General features: G+C 44.3%; 1 long non-coding RNA gene across 1 annotated transcript in view; it reads left to right on the top strand.

Annotated features, from left to right (window-relative positions):
• LOC102370550 overlaps positions 1–19,790 on the top strand; it is a 24,771-nt gene extending 4,981 nt beyond the window's left edge. The window contains exon 3 of the long non-coding RNA XR_324160.1: positions 19,719–19,790. This is a non-coding gene — a long non-coding RNA (uncharacterized LOC102370550). The remainder of the gene's footprint in view (positions 1–19,718) is intronic.
• The last annotated feature ends 894 nt before the right edge of the window (positions 19,791–20,684 follow it).

Raw genomic sequence — 20,684 nt, 5'->3', positions numbered from 1 at the left:
CCAGCAAGACGTGGCGGGCGAGAATTAGAGGGTGCCTTGGGCCGGCCTGACACGGAGCGAGGGACTTTAAGGAGCACACGGCCCTCCGCGAGGACCCCGCCGTGACACAGTCCTCAAGTCGTTAACAGCTGAACTACCTATGTTGTAAATGTCTAAGTTCAGCCCCTAGTGGCACTGCAACCAAACCCCAGAAGTTATTGAACTTCAGGTTCAAAGGGTGAGCCTGTTCCTTGTTCTGCTCATCCTTGTTACTCATCCCAATAGGGCAGGCTGTTAAGACAGGAGGCAAGATTCTATTCCATCTCTTAGGCACCTAAGTGGGCTGAGGTGTCTATGCACAATTGTATTCTACCCTGTTCAAGTCAAGTTTTGTAACACACCAGATCCCTAAGCAAGAAGCAGGAGAAGGAAGAAGAGGACCAGCCCATCTTTTGCATTAACTGTTTTTCAAAGACTCAAGAATTGTGGAATAAAATCTCAGACACCTAGGCCCACTGATGTGCGTACTGTGTGGATAGAATCTGACCCAAGAAGACTGCTATTATTAATCTTACAACCTCTTGTTCCTCACTTATGGACCTTCTGGAATATGTTCCCTGTCTCTGCAGAGAGACAAATAATAAACAGACTGATTTCTGAAAGGTCTCTTCTGGAATAGGAAGTATCATGTGGATGGCTATTTGCTTGGGTTATTATGTAAAGAAGTAGATGAGGAAATAATTTTGAAATAACACACAAATAACTTGCAGAATATGAGAGAGATGAAAAATACAAGTTCAAAATTAACCTTTTCCCATTCACCAAGCTTCAGGCTTTTGTTTTTTTGGGTTTTTTTAAAATTTACATACACCATGATGCCAATAGGTGACACAGCAAAACAAACTTAAGTAATTAAATTATAAACAAATTTATAATCTATACATTAACAGTTTGGGAATTTAAAATGGCCTATAAATTTCCTTAGACTGCAGTTTCCTCAGTCTGTATATGGTCTAATACATTTTAATGCCAATTTACAGAATACTGATTTATAGATTATCAATCTATAGCATATGCAGTGAACCTGGATGTTTTTTATTAACCCTACCTGAATGCATATACATACATAGCTGGGTTGAGGAACATGCCTCAAACACATTAGTTAAGATTATAACCATGAAGAAGAACTTCTCAGCATCAACGACAAGCTGTTTAGCCAAGTTAGAGAAGAGAGAGACAGAACAGGCAAGTTGTCAGCTATTGCAATTTAATGCAGATGTATGGAGCCAAGAGCCACAGCAAGCTGTAACTTGGCCCTCAATAGAATGGGGGGAAGAAAGTCTGAGTCATGTCTACATAGGGGCTGGAAAGGCAGTACTACATGTAGGTAAGATCATGTCCAAGTGGTCTCTTTTATTTCAAACCCATTTTTCTTAGTGCCCATTTCCCATTTAGATAAATAAATACTTTTCTGAAAAAGCTGCTTCTATGCCATTGGTACTGTATACTGGTCCAAAGCATCCCAACAGTATCCTTTTGCAGGTGCTAATATTGTTCCACCTGCCAGGTAACATGATTGGCTACCCAGAAACCTAATGAAAATGGATGGACTCTGTTTCAAAGACCAAGGGAGTCATAGGCCTGCCATAAGTGCCCTGAAGGTATAATGAGGTTTATAATTTTTCTTTACTTAATTCATAGATTGTAAAACCAGAAAGGACCTTGAAAATCATTGGGTCCAGCCCCCTACACCAAGCAGGAAAGATAGCTGGGGGTCAGGTGACCCAAGCAAGGTGACTGTCTAGTCTCCTCTTGAAGTTTCCAGGGTAGATGATTGTACCACTTCTGGAAGGGGCCTATTCCACAGTCTGACACCCTGACTGTGAACAAGTTATTTGTAATGTTGAGCCTGAATTGATCTTCCAGGAGCTTGTGGCCATTACTCCTGATTTTTCCCTCAGGTGTTTACTGAGCCATCGATGTACTGCCCTATTGTAGTGGTAAGCTGCTACAAGGTCCCCTCTCAGTCTTCTTTTCCTCAGGCTGAAGAGTCCCAGATCCCTCAGCCTCTCCTTGTATGGCTTGCCTTTTAAGACTGATCATATGGGTGGCTCTTCTTTGGACTCTCTCAAGCTTGTCCATGTCCTTGTTAAAGTGTGGTGCCCAGAACTGGACACAGTACTCTAGCTGCAGTCACACCAGTGCTGAGTACAGCAGAAGAACCACCTCCTTGTTTTTGCTGGAGATGCTTTGATTGATGCATGCCAGAGTTTTGTTTGCCCCGCTGGCTACTGCATCACACTGCTGGCTTATATTTATACTGTGGTCTATTATTACTCCCAGGTCCCTCTCATTCATGGTGCTAGTCAGTTCAGTGCTGCCAAGCCTGTAGGTGTGTTGGTAGTTGCTTGTCCCGAGGTGGAGCACTTTACATTTCTCAACATTGAACTTCAGCAGATTCCAATCTGCCCAACTTGCTAGCCTGTATAGGTCTGCTTGTATCTGTAGCCTATCTTCAGGCATGACTACGCTTCCCTATAACTTGGTGCTGTCCGCGAACTTGGCCAGTGAGCTCTTCACCCTCACATCTAAATCATTAATAAAGATGTTGAAAACAATACCAAAGCACCCTGCAATAGTGGTGCTCAGTCTCTGGTCTGTGGGCTAGATCCAGTGCATGGAACCATATCATCTGGTCGTTGGGGCTCCCTACAGCTATGGAGCCACTGCCCTCCTGCCACCACATTTCTAAGTCATATGGGGCAGATATCATGATCCTGCATTCAGGGCAAGAGCTATGGCCATGATCAGGCATAGGACTTGATCCAGAGTTCAGGATCAGGAACTGGAAAGATCCAGCATGCAGAATGGGACCAGACACCAGGCCAGACCCATAAGTCAGAACAGCCCCACAGACTGAACCTCCACCACTCATTTGGCCTGTGGGGTTGAAACATTGGCCACCACTACTGTACAATATGCCACAGGTAAAATTCAGAGGATAAAAGGGCACCACCAATACCCTGCCACTACAATGACAGATGAATAGTTTGTTTAATATTTACTGAGAGGATACTAGGAAAATAATTGTGCCTCAAATTAACAAGAGAAGGATCTTCCCCGCTTGCCCCCACAGTTTTGCCAGTCTGACGTGGGGCAAAAATTCCTTCCTAATTGTAGTGATCAGTTTGACCTGACGCAGAACAACCTAAGCCCCCCTAGCTCAGACTTTCCTATATTTTGACTGGAGCATTAGTGCAGATTAATCAAAACTCCCACTTTTAGCTGTAGTCAGTCTCCAAAGCTGCAGATGATCAGAGGAAAACACACAGAGAAAGCAGCAGCAATAAAACATTCATTTTGTAAGTACTTTCTTCCATCTCACATTCCTCCATCAACAAGAACTATACAAAGAAAATATTTGTGGGGATCACAGTCCCCACCCCCCAGCAGATGTGGCCTCCAGAATATAGTCATCAAACTATGTTTTAACAAAGCCTGTCATCTGCCAATGTAATGGACAAAAGCAGAGTAAGGAAGATGGCTAGCAAAAACAGATACAGTCAATTGCTCATAGTGACATTAGAAACCTAGGCACATTCAATGAACCTTATTTAAATTTTTTCACTTCTCTTGGCTTGTCAGAAATCCCAAGTAATGAGGAAGCTGAGAAAATCAATTCAGCTATTGACTGCTCTATGAAGTGTGACATAGTAGATTGGCATACCTACTAGATCCCCTTTAGGTGAATGGTATGTGCCTATGGCATAAAAATGATATAACTGCTGCTAAATTGATTTGGTTTGTTACAGCACAGACTCTTAAATGTTACATTTTCATACCCTCCTAACGATAACTATACAGGATTTACATTATACAATTATATAGACATTACTCGCAGGTTTTTCTTTTTTGTGGTATACAATTATGGTATATGCCCAAAGTAACTATGGATATACTTTCTTTCTCCTTTCTTTCACATATGCTAATATACATGAAGTACACATCACTGACATAAACATTTTCATTACCTAAAAGAAGGTAATGAAAATGTGCTGACTTTATTTTACACAAAATGTCTTATTTATAAAGAAAATGACAGTAGGCAGGAGGCGGGAAAATGAAATTTCTTAATTATTTGAGAAGGCAACACTGCTGGCTTCTATCAATAGTGCTTACAATTTCCTTCACTACCTGTAAGATATATCCCAAAATGTCTGAATAATGCATTTGTCCTAGACATTTTTAAGTCACAGTGGAATAATTAATTCTAAATTTAAAACTGGAACTGCTTTGAGGAATAAGTATTTGGGTAAAAAAAAAAGAAGCTGCTATTTTTCTTGGTCTTTTCTTCTTTTACCTCTTCAAAGTTCACCTTCTCCTCTGTGCCAAAGTTTAAACCTTCGGAAACAAACTTCATCAGGGATACTGCCTCAATTCAGTAACAACTTATCAATTAAGTTGTTTAAAAAGTATTAATGGAGGTGTGGAATTTTTTAAAGTATTACACAATACCATGAAAACCACAGGAAAATAAAACTTATGCCACTGAAATCTTTCTCTTATACTCAAATAGCCTCATGGGAATATTTAACGTTTTGCCACATGCCCATTTTAATATAGAGCTGCTCTGCTCTAGATCAGTATGCTGTGGAGGGGCTGAATGAGGCACAAAGGTGCTACAGGGCAGGACTAGCCATCAGGTAGTACCCTCATGCCCCAGCCAGCCCTGTCAGTGTCTAGATCTGCATTACAGCAGAATAAATAACTCTGTCTTTGGATAGTACTTGTCAGGTAGTACTAGCCTACAATGGAGTTAATTAGCTTACTCTGGCCTAATAACATCACATATGTAGATGATGCTGCTTCACTGCAGAGATAATTAATCAACTCTGCAGTAAAGAGTACATGTAGCTGCCCCCAAAGTTTCTAAGGCACAGTGAAGTTCTTTTATTTATATCTTAGATTCATAGATTCATAGACATTTGGGCTGGAAGGGACCTCAGAAGATCAAGTCCAGCCCCCTGCCCCAGGGGCAGGAAGTCAGCAGGTATCATAGGATCCCAGCAAGATAAACGTCCAAATGTCTCTTGAAGGTGTTCAAAGTAGGTGCTTGAACGACCTCCAGTGGCAGTCTATTCCAAACCTTGGGGGCTTGGACAGTAAAGAAGTTTGTCCTTATGTCCAGCCTGAAACGGTCATGGAGGAGTTTGGAACTGTTCGACCTTATCATCCCTTGGGGCGCTCTGGTGAGCAGACGTTATCCCAGATCCTGATAAGTACCCCTGATAAACTTATAGGCAGCCATCAGATCACCCCTGAGCCTGCGCTTTTCCAGACTGAAGAGTCTCATAGCTCTCAGCCTCTTATCATAAGGTCTGTTTTCTTGACCTCTGATCATGTGTGTGGCTCTCCTCTGCACTCTCTCAAGCTTCTCCACGTCCTTTTTGAATTTTGGAGCCCAAAACTGGACACAGTACCCCAGCTGTGGGCTCACCAAGGCCGAGTACAAGGGGAGAATGATATCCTGGGGTTTACTTGCGAAGCATCTATGGATGCAAGCCAGCATTTTGCTCACTTTGCTAGCTGCAGCATCACATTGGCTTTTTTAAAATCAAGTTATATGACATCAATCTCTTCCCCCTTGCCCAGGTGATAGGTCACCTGACCGTAAAAGGATATAAGATTGGTCAAACAAGACCTACCTGCAACATGGATGTTGCCATTGGCCAGTCTGTTAGGAATGGCCTCTGTGATAATCTTTTCTAAGACCTTCCCCAGGATAGAGGTCAGGCCTCCCTTTCTTGAAGATAGGTACCACATTGGCCTTCTTCCAATCTTTGGGCACTTCACCAGAGCATCAGGAGTTCTCGAAGATCCATGCCAGGGGCTGAGCTATGATGCTAGCCAGCTTCTTGAGTACCCTGGGGTGTAAACTGTCAGGGCCGGCTGACTTGAAGGTATCCAGCCTCTCAAGATGTTCCTTCACGAGGTCAGCATTGATGAAGGGTAAGGAATCTCCCTCACCCGGGTCTCCCTGTCTCGTAATATGTAGGGGTGTCCCATGGGACTGGTGAAAGACCGACACAAAGTACCCATTTAGCAAGTTTGCTTTTTCCTGGGCATTGGTTGTCAGTTGTTCCATCTGGTTTAGCAGGGCCTTGCTTTTCCTATGGCTCCCCACAAAGCTAAAAAGGACTTTTTATTGTCCTTTATGCTTGTCGCTAGTTGGAGTTCTGTTGCATTCTTGGCTTTTGTGGTTCACTCCCTGTAGGTCCAAACAAGTGCAGAGTATTCCTCCTTGGAGGTGGATCCCATCCTCCATCCTTTGTAGGTCTTTCTATTTAGACTCAAGAGGTTCACTAGTTCCCTGGAGAGCCAAATGGGCTGCTCTGCCCTTTTGCTGCCTTTCCTCTGAGACAGAATAGACTTGCTTGTGCATCCAGGATTGCTCCTTTGAGGAGCAATCCCTCATCCTGAACTCCCCTCCCCTTTGGGTTATGACCCTTTAGGGCCTCACCGACAAGCCTCCTGAGCTTGTCAAAATCAGCTTTCCTGAAGTCGAGGACTTCTGTATTGCTGACCAACTTGCCAGCTTTACGGTGAATGGTGAAGGTGATCAGCTCGTGGTCACTGTCACCCAGCTTCCCTTCAATCATTAGGTGGCTGATTAGATCATCCCCTATTGCCAGAACTAGGTCGAGTAGGGCTTTACTTCTCATCAACCCATAGACTTCCTGCATCAGATAGAGCTCATCCACGCATGACAGAAAGCTTTGCAACCACTCAGATTTGGCTGAGTGCTCTTCCCACAAGATGTCTGAGTAATTGAAGTCTTCCATGACAACTATGCACTGGGAGCATGCGGCCTCAGCCAATTCCCTGGTGAACTCCTGGTCAAGCTCTTGATCCTGGGTAGGAGATCTGTAGTAGACTCCTTCCATTGTGTCCCTGTGCCGTGTTCCCCACAGATTTTGACCCAGAGGGTCTCCAGTCATCCACCCTGGGTGCCAATGTTGGCTTGCAGGGATGCATAGCTTTCCTTGACATAGAGAGCTACACTCCTGCCCCTTTTGTCCACTTGACCCCTCCTGTACATGGTATAGCCATCTATACCTGTGGTCCAGTCATGGGTGGAGTCCCACCAGGTCTCTGTTATTCCTATGACATCATACTTATTTGTGTTAAGTAGGAGGACAAGTTCCTCCTGTGTATTCCCCAAGCTCTGGCATTTGTGTACAGGCAGGCAAGCATCCCTTTGGGGGCCATTGCCTTGCCCACAGATCACTCCAAGGCTGGGGCGTGGGTGGTCTCCCTTAAGTGCCTTGGCCTGCTGGCTTTGCAAGGGTTGCTCAGTGGGCCAGCAGTGGTGGTAGTTCCCCCATCTCCTGGTGGGGTTAGTCTAAAGCCCGGTGGAGCAGGTCAGCCAATCTGGCTGAGAAGAGCCTCCTTCCCAGTGAAGAGAGGTGGAGGCCATGTCTTCCCAGCAGCTCACTGTCTCTCTCACCAAAGAGCAGATTGTGGTCATGGAATCCAAAGCCTTCTTGATGACACCAGCACTGCAGTCTTTGTTTCACTACGGGGTTTCATGATGGGGTGAAAAGCACCCTGTTTAAATTCACAGACAACACCAAGATTTGGGGTGAGGTGGACATGCTAGAAGGGAAGGACAGATTACAGGTGGACCTAGACGGGTTACAGGGGTGGGCAAATGAAAATAGGATGGGATTCAATACTGACAAGTGCAGGGTGCTGCACTTAGGCAGTAGGAACCAGCAGCATACCTATAGGCTGGGGAACTCCCTTCTCGAAAGCACAGTGGCAGAAAGAGATCTTGGAGTCATTGTTGACTCCAAGATGAACATGGGCCAACAATGCAAGGACACGGTCAGTAGGGCTAACCGTACCTTGTCGTGCATCCACAGATGCACCTCAAACAGGGCCGAGGAGGTGATCCTCCCCGTCTATGCAACACTGGTCAGGCTGCAGCTGGAGTACTGAGTCCATTTCTGAGCGCCGCACTTCAGGAGGGATGTGGACAGCATTGAGAGGGTCCAGAGGAGGGCCACTTGCATGATATGGAGACAGCAGGGCAGGCCCTACGAGGAGAGGCTACAGGACCTTAACCTGTTCAGCCTCCACAAGAGAAGGCTGAGGGGGGACCTGGTGGATGTCTATAAACTTCCTAGGGGGGACCAGCGGGGATTGGGAGAGACCTTGTTTCCATGAACACTTCCTGGAGTAACAAGGAATAACGGCCATCAGTTGTTAGAAAGTAGGTTTAGACTAGACATTAGAAAGCACTACTTCACAGTTAGGGTGGCTAGGATCTGGAACCAACTTTTGAGGGAAGTGGTGTTGGCTTCTACCTTGGGGGGGTCTTTAAGAGGAGGCTTGATGTTTACCTAGCTGGGGTCATTTGAGCCCAGTTTTCTCTCCTGCACAGGACAGGGGGTCGGACTAGAAGATCTACAAGGTCCTTTCCGACCCTACATCTATGAATCTATGAATCTACTACCTCAATCCTCCTCTCCCTCCTCAGCCTGTAGCTCAAGAATGGGAGGATCAGTGAAAACACCACCTGTGCCCCCAACCCCTTAAGCCCCACTCCCAAATCCCTGTAGCACTTCATGACCCTGCTGGCAGTGCTCTGAGCCATGTCATTCGTGCCCCCATGGATAAGGAGCATAGGGTAGTGGTCAACAGGCTGGAGGAGCCTGAGAAAGTGTCAGACAGCCCCCACAGCCAACAGCCAGAGGCTCCATCTGTGTGGAGCCGTGAATCACAGGCTCCATCTGGGTGGAGACGGCTGAGGTGCCAGAGGGGGGAACCACAGACCCCAAGTGGTGCGTGTCCATCCGGATCTGCATGGTACCACTGGTGCCACATACCCATCCATATGGTACCACTAGTAAACTGGATATGGCTGGGACTGCCTACCCTAGGGGGCTCACAAGCAGGGCCTCAGGCCCTTCCGCTCATCCTCCTGCATGAACTCCCACACTAATTCATGTGATGGGCCCAGAAGCATGCCTGTTTGTGCAGCCTGTTCGCGAGGCTATGGTTGTGTGGCTCCCTGTGGGGCTGGGAGAAGTAGGAGACGGAGGAAGCCAGCGTGACCCTCCTCATCTCCACTCACCCACCTCCCAGCTGGCTATGTCCCTCTCACCATAGGCCCCTGCTTACCTGTGGGAAGGCTGGGACTTGTTGGGGGTCCTGGGCATCCTGGGGTCCCTTCTGGGGGGTCCCTGGGCTCATGAGGGTGCAGCAGGTTTTCACCCTCACATCTCGCTCCAGAGCTGGGACCCTATTGTGGCTTCTGCCATTGCTGGCCCTTTTTAAACTGCGCACAAGTGCAGAAGGGATGGCCAGTGCTGCGCTGTTCTCAGGGGCCTAAGGGGGTCCCTCCCTCCACCTAAGGAGGGGACAGGTGAGTGCCTCCCCCAACCTGGCTCGTGCACCAGCCCTGAGGGGCTTGGCCAAGTAGAAGCTGGGAGGGGGCATGACCCTCCTCATCTCCACTCACCCACCTCCCAGCTGGCTACGTCCCTCCCACCATGGGCCCCTGCTTACCTGTGGGCAAGATGGGGCTTGTTAGGCATCCTGGGGTCTTTCCTGGGGGTCCCTCAGCTCATAGGAGTGCAGCGGGCTTTCACCTGCATGTCTTGCTCCAGAGACTGGACCCTATCTTATTCCTTTCTTCTTTCCCCTTGCCTCCCCCATTTACTTTCAATTTACTTCGCCATGTTTCTCAATTCTTCTTTTGAGAGGTAATCTGAATTTCACTAGCTGAGGATCCATCCCTGATTCCTCTGGATGCTTATTCTTTGCTTGTTTTCTTCTCCCATGAGGCATTCCTTCCATAAAGCAGCACAATGTCATTGGCAGAAGTGACGCTGGTTCTATATCCTTTCTTTTTATCTTGGGTTAAAAAAAACCTGCCCCATCTGTGTCATATGTGGTGGAATCCCTGTACACTAGTAATCTTTCATTCTGTTTACAGCAGATATACTATACTATACTATAACAAATGTGCAGAAGTGATTAAGTGCAGGAAACATGTACTTCTTCCCCACCTATATAAGCTTCTTATTCACTGCTGGAAAGTAGGGACAATGCCGCAAGATATGTGAGATGCCAAAATAACCACTCTGAATAAAGGAAACTGCATAAACTGTAACAACTCTCATGACATTTCACTACTAAGCATTGCAGGAAAGTCATCACTTCATGCTCAGAAGACTTCAGATCCATGCTGACCATGGTTATCCTGAGTCACAGCATGGCTTCAGAGCTAGTAGGTCCACCATTCTGACAAATCCAAGAAAAATATAGGGAACAAAGGAGACATCTCCATATCACCTTCAATGACCTGGCCAAGGCCTTTGACCTTGTCAGAAGAAAAGACCTCTTCAAATTATTGGAAAAGATTGGCATGCACCAAAACTCCTCAGCATAATATGTTCTTTCCATGATGGAAAGTGTGGAAGTTAGCTATGATGGATCAGCATCTGAGACTTTTGAGATTCAAAGCAGAGTCAAGCAGGGCTTTGTCCTTGCCCGAAGCCCAATCAGGATTTTCTTTTCTTCTGATGTATGTTTTTGGGACTGCCAGTGAAGGCATTTATCTACATGCTCAGATGGCAAATTATTCAACATCTCATGCCTTAAAGTGAAGACTAAGGTGTGGAAAGTTTTGATTTGTGAGCTGCTGTGTGCTGATGCTGCTGCACTGATAGGTGACACAGAGAGTGACCTTCACAGTTGCTTCTCTCCTGCCTTCCAAGAGTTTGATCTTACAATTAGCATCAAGAATAACAATGCTATGGGCAGAACATTGATTAATTGCCAGCGATCACAATAAGTAAAAATATATTGGATGTTGTGAGTAAATGTATGTACATTGGCTACATTGTTACCAAGAACCTGCTACTTGAGGCTGAACTGAATACCTGTTATCACAATGTATCCTGTGTCATGACTATAATGAGAAAACAAATGTGGAACAACAGCTAACTGACCATTACCAAGTTGAAGGTATTTTACACTTTCATTATCAGCATCCATGTGTATAGAAATGAATCCTGGACCACATAATCTACTCAGGAAAAGTTCTTCAACAGCTTGCATTTATGTTTCCTTCACCACATTTCTGCTGGGACAAAGTTGCCCATACAGAAGTCTTGGAACATACTAACATTCCAAGCATCTATTCTCTTCTCAGTCAGCATCAACTTTGATAGCTTGGCCATATGCCAAGAAAGGCCATATACCCAAGGATCTCTTGTATGGAGAACTCTTTGTAGGAAGAAGACCATTCAAATGCCCTTATCTCCATGTCAAAGATGTTTGCAAGAGACATATGGAGGAAATGAACATTGAGTGAAACAACTGAGAGAAGATTGCTGAGGATCAAAGCACTTGCAAACAGTATGTTAAGCCTGGAATGAAAGCTTTTGAGGAAAGAAGAGCCCAATATGCAGAAGAAAGAAGAAACCTCAGGAAGAACCTAGCGACACTTTTGGGACTGTTAGATACAAACTTTATGTGTGGAAGGAGCTGTCATTCAAAAATTGGGCTCTACAGCCACACTCACAGATGTTCAATGAGCTGATGCCTCACTCAGCACAAATCTATTGTCTCACAAGGCAGACAGATGCCTATATATACTATTATAACAATTACCATTCTTACTTATCATTGTAGCTGTGAGTCACAATCCTTCTTTCAGCTTCCCATTGTCTTATGCACCAGAATCGTCTCATATTTCTTATTGTGACTTTCTATAACTTTGCCCCTACTTACATCAATATTCTTTTTTCCTATTGGTCCTACTCATGTGCTCTGTACTTGATGCCTTATTTCCTTGGCATTGCCTTCAGAGCTGCTTTTCTCTCACAGCTCTTTTTTCCCCCTAATATGCAATGGTGTGCCTGAAACATACTTACTCCTCCTAAAGTATAGCCACTTCACTCTCTTTCATAAGCTTCTTCAAAAGAACTGTTTTATAGCACTTTCTATGAAAAATCTTTGTGCAAGTATTCATCATTGCCACTTGTTTCCCAATTGCATTTTTCCAGAGTTTGCAATTTTTTTACTGTGGTCAACTTTACTTTCTTTGTACTGACTTCTTAATTCATGCCATCTACCTACACTAAAAATAACTTCTCATGGAAGGATCTTGTATAACTATAAAATATTATACATTCATATGCAACTTTGTATATAAAGAATCACATTATTATTATAGATTTAGTAGAGAATCATTGTGGAAGTGAAAGAAAATATTTTACCAACTTTTTTGATTGCCACTGTCATTGAGAGAGAGAGAAAGAGAGCTTTTTACTGTAATTGCTGCCTTCTTCTATAATGCTTTATTATAACAAAATTATTTGAGTTATCTCTGTAAATAAATTATTAGACTAGACTGAGATGAAAGCTGAATAGATGTGTCCATTACCCTGTCTCTAAGAATACCAAAAAAGAAAATGAAAAAAAGCAATCTATACTATTAATTAAAAAATAAATAAAAAGGAGGGAATCATTCTTGTTACAGTTATGCTGGTTACATGTCTCCCCCCACCAAATTTGATTTTAGTAATTGATGGATCTGTTTACTGTTTGCTTTTGGGGGGTAATCTAAAAAAGACTTGGATTTGGTCACACTAAATTTAATAAGGAAATAAAGTAATTTAAGAAGTAATTTAAGAAGGAAATAAGCTAATGGCTCCATCTTTTTTATGATTAGCTAACCACTGTCTTTATTATCTACTTTGCTATTAAATATTTGTTAGATTACTCTTTATTTAGCAATAAAGCTCTAGCCAACAGCCAGATTCTGCTCTCACTTTTACCCAAGTGAATCTCTTTTACTTGCATGGAGTTACTTTAAATTTTTCACAGTAGTAATATAGATCTGGATTGGTCATGTCTTTTTAAAAGGGATTAAAAGTCTGTCATATTTGTTGAAGAAGATTGAGTACTCACTAAAGGAAGGCTATAGCTACACATGATGAACTTTAAAGGGAAGGCTTTACAGAACAGAACTCAAAATTATATTGTAATTTTTAGTTTGCTTGGATTTTTTTTTTTTCTTAGAGTGAGTTACTGGGGGGAATAAGGTAGTTAAAATGTTCCAGAAAAAATGTCAGTTCTCGGCTGAATAAGGAAAGCTACACAGGAAACTACATTCTGAGTGTAACTATGCCTCTCACATATACAATAAAAAACTGACAAATATGCCTCATTTTTATTATGATACATGTTAAGTTATAAAATTACATAAAATAAGCAAGATATTTTAACATTAAATATGAACCTTTTTTTTTTCTTTTTCCCTCTCTCTCTGCTGGTACAAATGTAAAGTAATTGTGGCAGACAGCATTGCAGGACTGCAAAGCCTGGGTGAAAGAGCCCAGAATTAGTGGCAATGAACCTGTCTGAAGAACTGATCCAAATTATCATCCTAGAGTGCAAAGTAATCGTATTGCTTTCTTAGTTTAACAAATAAGGCATGTTTAATGATAAAAACTGGCTTCGGCAAGGCATTTTTTTCCAAAGGAGCAATCTAGAAATTTCAGTTGCAGATAAAACATTTTCTTAACAATCAATACAGTTAGTCATTTTCATATTTCTTCTACTGAAAATTGATCTGCTGATGCCATCTGGCAATAAATTACACTGAAAATGAACATTGGAAATGGTTTACCTTTCTGAAAACGAGTATAACCATGCAAGTGTTTTTTGGAAGGGATAATTTCCAGTACATTAGCGGAAGCATATGTGCCTAAGTACAACACATGGTTTAGCTAAATGAGCAGTAATTAACATCATTAACTATTTACAAAGTCATTTGTATGCCATACTAGAGTGGGGGGCCATGGGGTGGAGATGTCTAGGAGGCAGAAGCCAGGGGCAGGCAGCCAGCACCCTATCCTCTGGCTATTCCCCCACAGTGCTCACACTGTGGCACATTGGCAGGTGGGGGGTTCACCCCAAGGCAATAGCGGCCTCTGCTCTTCCGGCACAGGTGGCTCTCCCTCTGTCAGGTGCTGTCCATGGCAAGCAGGGCTGGCATGTGGTCCTGTCCCTGCTGCTGGCTGCTCTGGCTCTGTGCCTGCATGAGCGGTGGGCCTCGGCCCAGGCTGAGGGCCTGGGTGGTGGCAGACCTGCTGCAAGGGAAGGGCTAGGGGCTCCTGCCAGCTGGAGGCAGTGGAGGACCTCCTCCCAGGCCCAGCAGAGGCCAGGGTGGGGTGATAGGTGGATTCCAGGGGATTTGGGGATGGGGCCAAGCAGCAGAGGGCATGAACAAGACTGCCAGGCCCAGGGCGGTATCCAGAACCTGATGGTCATCATCCATTGCCTTTACTGCCTGGCCCAGGATGGTGTTGTGTTCCCGCATGACCTGGAGCTGCTGGTATTCCCAGGCCAAGAGTTCAGCCCAGAACTTCTGGTTGGACCAGTCCCACACCTCCTCATGCTGGTTCTGTGCCTCCTCGCGGGCAACATCCTCTGCCCCTTAGTGGGCCACATCTCTACATGTCAGGCCTGTGTATCTGTTCCCACTTCTTTGACACCATCACCAGCTGCTGTAGGAGGAGGGTCCAGTCCATGGTGTGCCTCTGGCAGATCTGGCACATCCATAGGGCCATGGTGGCAGGTGGCAGTGATGCTGAGCCAGCATCCCCACTGGAAACGGCAGCCTCTCCCCTACATCTAACGGATGGGCCCGTAGGGGAAAGAGACAGAAAGCTTGGAAATGAGACAGAAGCCTTCTGCAAGACTTCACAACTTTTCAGAGATAAGGGGCATCAGGGGCCATGTGCTGCCTGACCTCAGATCAGGGGTTGGTCATACATGGGTACCCAGGGACCATGGTAAGTTAGGCTGGGCAGGCCTGGGCCCAGGAGGCCACTGGACAAGTTCCCCATCTCCACATGTTCCCCTGGGGCTGGCAGCCCGCTAGGTGCTGGCTGCAGGCATCCTGTCTCCCCCCAGCCCAGCCCAGCCCAGCCCAGGGCAGGACAGGTCAGGCTCGTGGCAGCACCTGTTGCCACAGCTCCAGACCTCACTGTCCCAACTCTACCCCCACAGGCCAACCACTCTGCCGTGCTGCTGCCCAGCCCACAGCCCTTGAGTTGGGGAGAGGGAGGGGCGTGGGTCTTCCAGATTGTGATGCGGAGCTGGCCATGCCCCTGAACCCCATAGGGGTCCTATCTGGGGAGGTGCCTTGGGACCAGCCCTCTCACTGCGCTGCCACTGTGCTCCAAGCATGCCCCTGCTATGTGTGGCCCAGACTATATGACATGATCTGTTTGTGTTGGCCAAGGGGTGCCCAAGCCACTATGCCCTGCTGATGATGATCTTTATGGTTCCCTGGGTGCACCAGAGCTCCTGGTTTGGGACCTTGAGTTTTGATAGCACAGGAGGAAAGCCTGGGTTGCTGGGAGTGTGGCCTAGCCAGGCAGGGATGCAGGCAGGAGCAGGGGCCAGAGCAGGGGGCAAGGCGAGGGTGGGGAGGCTGATGGCACATCTGGGGCTGGCTTAGCTGGTGGCTCAGCACGGTCCTTCCAGCTGGTGATGGCATCCAGCTGTGCCTGGTGTCCTCGGCCTGTGGGGAGCAGCATGCAGGTGTCCAGCTAGGCACCTACCCTGGGAGGAGCTGGCACTGCTAACTGCTGGTGGTGTCATGGTTGGTCATGCCTTGTGTCTCGCCCTGGGGCTGTGCAGCTGGCGAGGCAGGCACTGGCCAGGGCTCCCTGAGCTGCTGGTGGAAACTGCAGCCAAGATGCTGGGCAGGACAGGGTGCTTCATACTCAAGGGGCACTCCTCTGATGATGTGTCACTGGAGGTGCCAAAGCAGGGCAGGGGCTCAGGCAGGCCACCCATACTCATGTAAACCACATGGCTATGTCCTGGATTCCAGGGTGCAAGAATATTTTTCAGCTGCCACATAAAGGACATGGTCTTGTGGGCAGGGCTGGACTGATGATTGTGATCATTCACGGTGACCCACTGTGTTCTCAAGACCTTGATCTTTAAGCAGCACTGCTGTTCCAATTGGTCATGCCCTCACTGCCTCAATTGATTCTAATGGGGCCTCATAAATGTGGGCATTAGAGCTCCAGCCCCACTCAAACTGGTGCAGCACTTCTGTCTCTCCCCACAGTGCCATGAGGTCACCAGTCTCCTCCTGGCTCCAGCTGGGGCTCCAAGTGGAGGGCATGGGCATGTAGATGCATACGGTCCTGGGTCTGGATGGGGAGGATGAGGCCATGCTGGGTTCAACACTGTCTCTCTGGGCCCCCAGGCAGCTGTCCCAATGTTGCTGGCCCTGGGCAGCTGCCAGCAGTGCTCAGCACAAGGGCACAGCATGGGACTGGCAGCCACGTGGCAGAGGCTATGCCCCACAGCAACTGTAGGTTCAGGACAGGCTGATGGAACATGCTGTCCAGAGGCTGCTTACAGGTGGCCTTGAGGGCTGGCAGGCCTGGCCAGGGGCTGCAGAAGCCCAAAGCACCCAGATGGCCCTGACAGCACTGCCTTGGCAGCCATGTGATTGCAATGGCAGGCAGCAGTGCTTGGGGGCTGGCAAGCAAACAGAGTGCTGATGTGGTCTGCTCAGGGGGACAGACAGGGCCTGCAGTGCCCTCAGGCTGCCTGTGTTGTGTGCCCCAGGGCACAAAATGTCCACAGGATTTTATAGCCTGCAGACAAGGGCTGCCATAAAGGCAGCCCAGCCATGTAGCAGGAGAGGCTTATAGCCTGCAACTTTGGGGCTGGCCTCAAGCTGGCCCCCTAGTGGCTAGGCAGACCCAGGAGCAAACTTGCTCCTGAGTCATGTTCATACATGGGTTACTGCACGTTAATCAATCCCAATTACATTTGCTACTTGCATTTGCAAGTAGCAAATTTAAGAGGGAGTAAGGGTTTTTACTGTGCAGTAATCGAACACACATGGAGACATGTATGCTTACTGTTCAGTAAACTATGTTAATGACAGTAATGTATCTCATGTAGATAAGCCCAGTGAGACTAATGATGATATACCTGCCCCAATAGCTACCATTCCAATATGATATACCTGCCCCAATAGCTACTATACAAATATACTTACCTTGAAGCTGTTGGATTACATTTTTGGCTCTAGTATGACACATGATCATTTCCAGCTACATTTTTGTTTTGCATTTCATGCTGAAGTTCTCCCCACTTGTGTATATCGAAGCATCAGTTGCTATTTTGTCTAAGTACACGAGTTATATGTGTTTGCTTGACCTCTGTAATCTCCTTATGGGAATCTCACATGCTTAGAAAGGTACCCTTTGCTACATGGTCTGGAGTCTTGCCTATGATGTGGAAGACTGTGGTTATTTCCCTGCTGCAGATCAGGCAGTGGTCTTTCCATTCAGCACAAAATATACAAGGTTCCAAACCTGGAACAGGAAAAATGGAAATCTAAAAAATGTTGTTGAACAGGAAAATGACTTCCTACCAATTTTCTTGGATGTTCTAGCACATGAAGTCATAGGCAACACGTTGGGGGGGCATGCCTCCCTAAGATTGGCCCTCACCGGCTGGGGAGTGGGGGTCAACGATCAGCTACTGGTGCCCCCCCCAGAGTCAGGAGGCACCAGTTGTCCATGCATAAAGTCAGTCTTTGTGGTCCCTAGATGACAGTTTTATACAGAGCCCGAATAATTAGTGGGCAATGAAGCCTAAAAAACAGTCCTGTCAACGGTTACTTTGTCTAGAAAGCAATTCAGTTTTGTCTGTCCTTTGCTTACAGCATGTATAGGCATGGAACAATTCTAGGGAGCTCCTTCCCTGCTTAGTTACAGTTGCCCTCTGCTCATTTAAATCATGTGCATAACCTTTTTCTAACTGGATTATGCTGCTGACTGTTCACATGCTTGATTTATCAGTGGAGACTGTTTCAGAAGGGATCTAATTGAATTCAATGTCCTTTTCTTGCTATTCTGTTGAGAAGACTTGCCATTTCTTGTGGGGTTTGCCTTTTGGTATTGTGTACTGAGATCCATGGTTGAAAGAATTATTTATTTCAAACACATTGATGCCTACTAATTTTATATTATTTTGCCAGTGACAAACCATGTAGTTAAAGTTTCTCTATGTCCTAGCAATCCCTGACTGCTGGGATAGCCCTTTAGGGATATGGGCATTTCATATAAATTAGAGCAGCTTCTATTAACAGTCCTACTGACTGGTTCAGTGTCTGGCTGGCACGAACTTTGTGGGCGGGGGGCGGGAGACGTAGAGGTAACTTTAAGCAGGATATTAAGATCTGTAAAAGGAGGATTATTTTTTTGACAATGTAAGCAAGACTTGTTTTATACTAGATTTCTTTGTAATGCTCTTTTTCTCAGGCCAGTTATGATCTTCATTCCTTTTACTATAACTGTATATTTATTGTGTTCTGTGTCTCTTTGTTTTGAGCCCCACAAAATCATGGTTGAGAATTCTCTGCAGGGCAAAATCAATGACTGCTCTTTATCTTCTCCAACTGTGTTAATGTTTTTCCATTGTAGAGCTTTGCATTTCAAAAATGTCCTTTTAGATATCCTTTGTCTCTCAAAATTTAGATCAGCACTGTGGCAGTACCTAAGTTTATGATAAAACCATTAGCTGATGGCTGTAATTTATACCAAATGCTTCTTCATATTTGATCAGATGAAGTCATATTTGATCTTTGGTATGTAATCTTCAGCTCTATAGCCACATTTTGAACTCTTACTGAAGAAGATTTAAAAACTTTATTTGAAGTGAGTGGTTTTATGCATGATTTTTGGTAGCCCCCCAGCTATCAGTATCTTCCATTATTCTGAGCACATCTCCTTCATCTCCTGGTGTACAATAATTGTACCCACATAGGAACCAAGAAAACCTTACGATGACTATGCTAAACTTTGATCAAAAATATATTTCACCTTCCTCAATTTCATAATAACTTTCTGTATATTAAATGTGCTAACTATAATGTCAACAACTCTTATGAAGATAATATTAGGTGAATGGTAGGGTACTGAGTTCAGAATAGAAGATGTGGTTTAATTTTATAGATAAACTGTTTTGAAAAATGTGTTTTCTTCTATTCTTATGTGAGTCTTTTTACTCATCTCTTTTTACTATTATTTCTTTTTACTCTTTTTATTATCTTAATTATCTATTTATTTCAATGATAGTGTAAAATAAATTATAAATTAGAATTATAATCATGTTAGAGAAAAAATAATTTTATAAGTTATGTAACCAACATATTAGGGCATTCAAGATACTCTGGGAGATTTCAAACTATTTCAGAATTATTTTATAGACAGTTTCAAGTCCAATTGGTTATATATAAAGAAATACAATGTATATTTTCAAATGATAGACTTCCTGAAAGATTTTTGTTTTAAATTTGAAGAGCCTATTCAAAGCCAATTTCATTTCTATATACGCTCTAAAATAGACATAATTTTCATCATTTCATTTTTAAAAGTGTGTATCTGTCATACTTTCAAGCAATTTAAGAAAGCAATTTTCTCAAGGAAAGAAAAGATATTTTTAACATTATAAATACTCTTTGTCAAGCAAGCCTACAGTCACAAGTGTTTATATGTTCTTGCTATTTTTCTTTTTAGAGTATTGCTTGCTTTTTATTTAAATTGACAATATCTTGATTTTGCTGTCTATTGTGCATGTCTGACAACTGTTCTTTTTTGTTTAAACATTTTTAGTGAGAAGCGTTCTACACAAGGAGAATGTTACAGGAGAATGCATTGCTATTGGACACCTTATAAATTCAAGGGTTTGGAACAAAGTTTCTTGGAAGTCAGCACTACACAATGACACTATTGTAGAAGGCAGGATAGATGTAGACCTTATAGACCAATGAAGTTAGAAGTGTATAGCATAAGATGTTATTAAAGAAGACATTCGGGGTAAAAATGGGCTTATACCTCTTCTAGTTTGTCTATATTGTATAACAGTGACTTGGAAGTCTGTCTTTATAAGCTTTCCTTCTTGTTAGTATTCTACTCACAGGAGCTGTGTTCCATGTGTCTGTGTGTCTGTGTGTGATATATGCTATGCTTGGCACCTTGTGATGGGACCTGAGGAAGCATGTCTTCCATTTAAAAGCTTGTCTAACTTTATCCTAACTATATAGTTGGTCCAATAAAATATATCATCCTAGCAATCCATATATATATATCACATATACATAATGTGAACGTTCTATTACAATCTTACAACATGAGAATAATATGTGAATATAAAAGGCACAGATTTTCAACTCTAGTGATCATTTTGATTTAGTTTGTGTCAAATTACATTTTAAGGTTATTCTTATAAGAAAAGGCTACTTTAAAAAAGAAGAACCATAAACCTCTGCTTTATAGTATTAGCTTATTCAAACTAATGGGACTCAGAGCTGCACCAACTTACAAAATTCAGACCTAGCTTTTTTGTTGTTTCTTTTTTATATTAAAAAGTAGCTAGAGATCAGAATGAGATAAGTAACTGTCAGGCAAAATGCAAAAAGAATGCAAAAACAGATGTTATATAACTGGTGTTGTACTGTAGTTGGGGAACAAACAGAAGGAAAAAAATTGGGTCTGTTTTTGAATTACACACACACGGCATTGCAGTATAAAAGAAGTTCCAGGACTGCAGTACTATGGATATAATACTACAAGACTATC

This window comes from Alligator sinensis, unplaced genomic scaffold (assembly GCF_000455745.1).
Source record: "Alligator sinensis unplaced genomic scaffold, ASM45574v1 scaffold244_2, whole genome shotgun sequence".
Taxonomy (NCBI): Eukaryota; Metazoa; Chordata; order Crocodylia; family Alligatoridae; genus Alligator; species Alligator sinensis.
The sequence above is the reverse complement of the archived record's forward strand: the minus strand, read 5'-3'. Positions and strand labels throughout refer to the sequence as shown.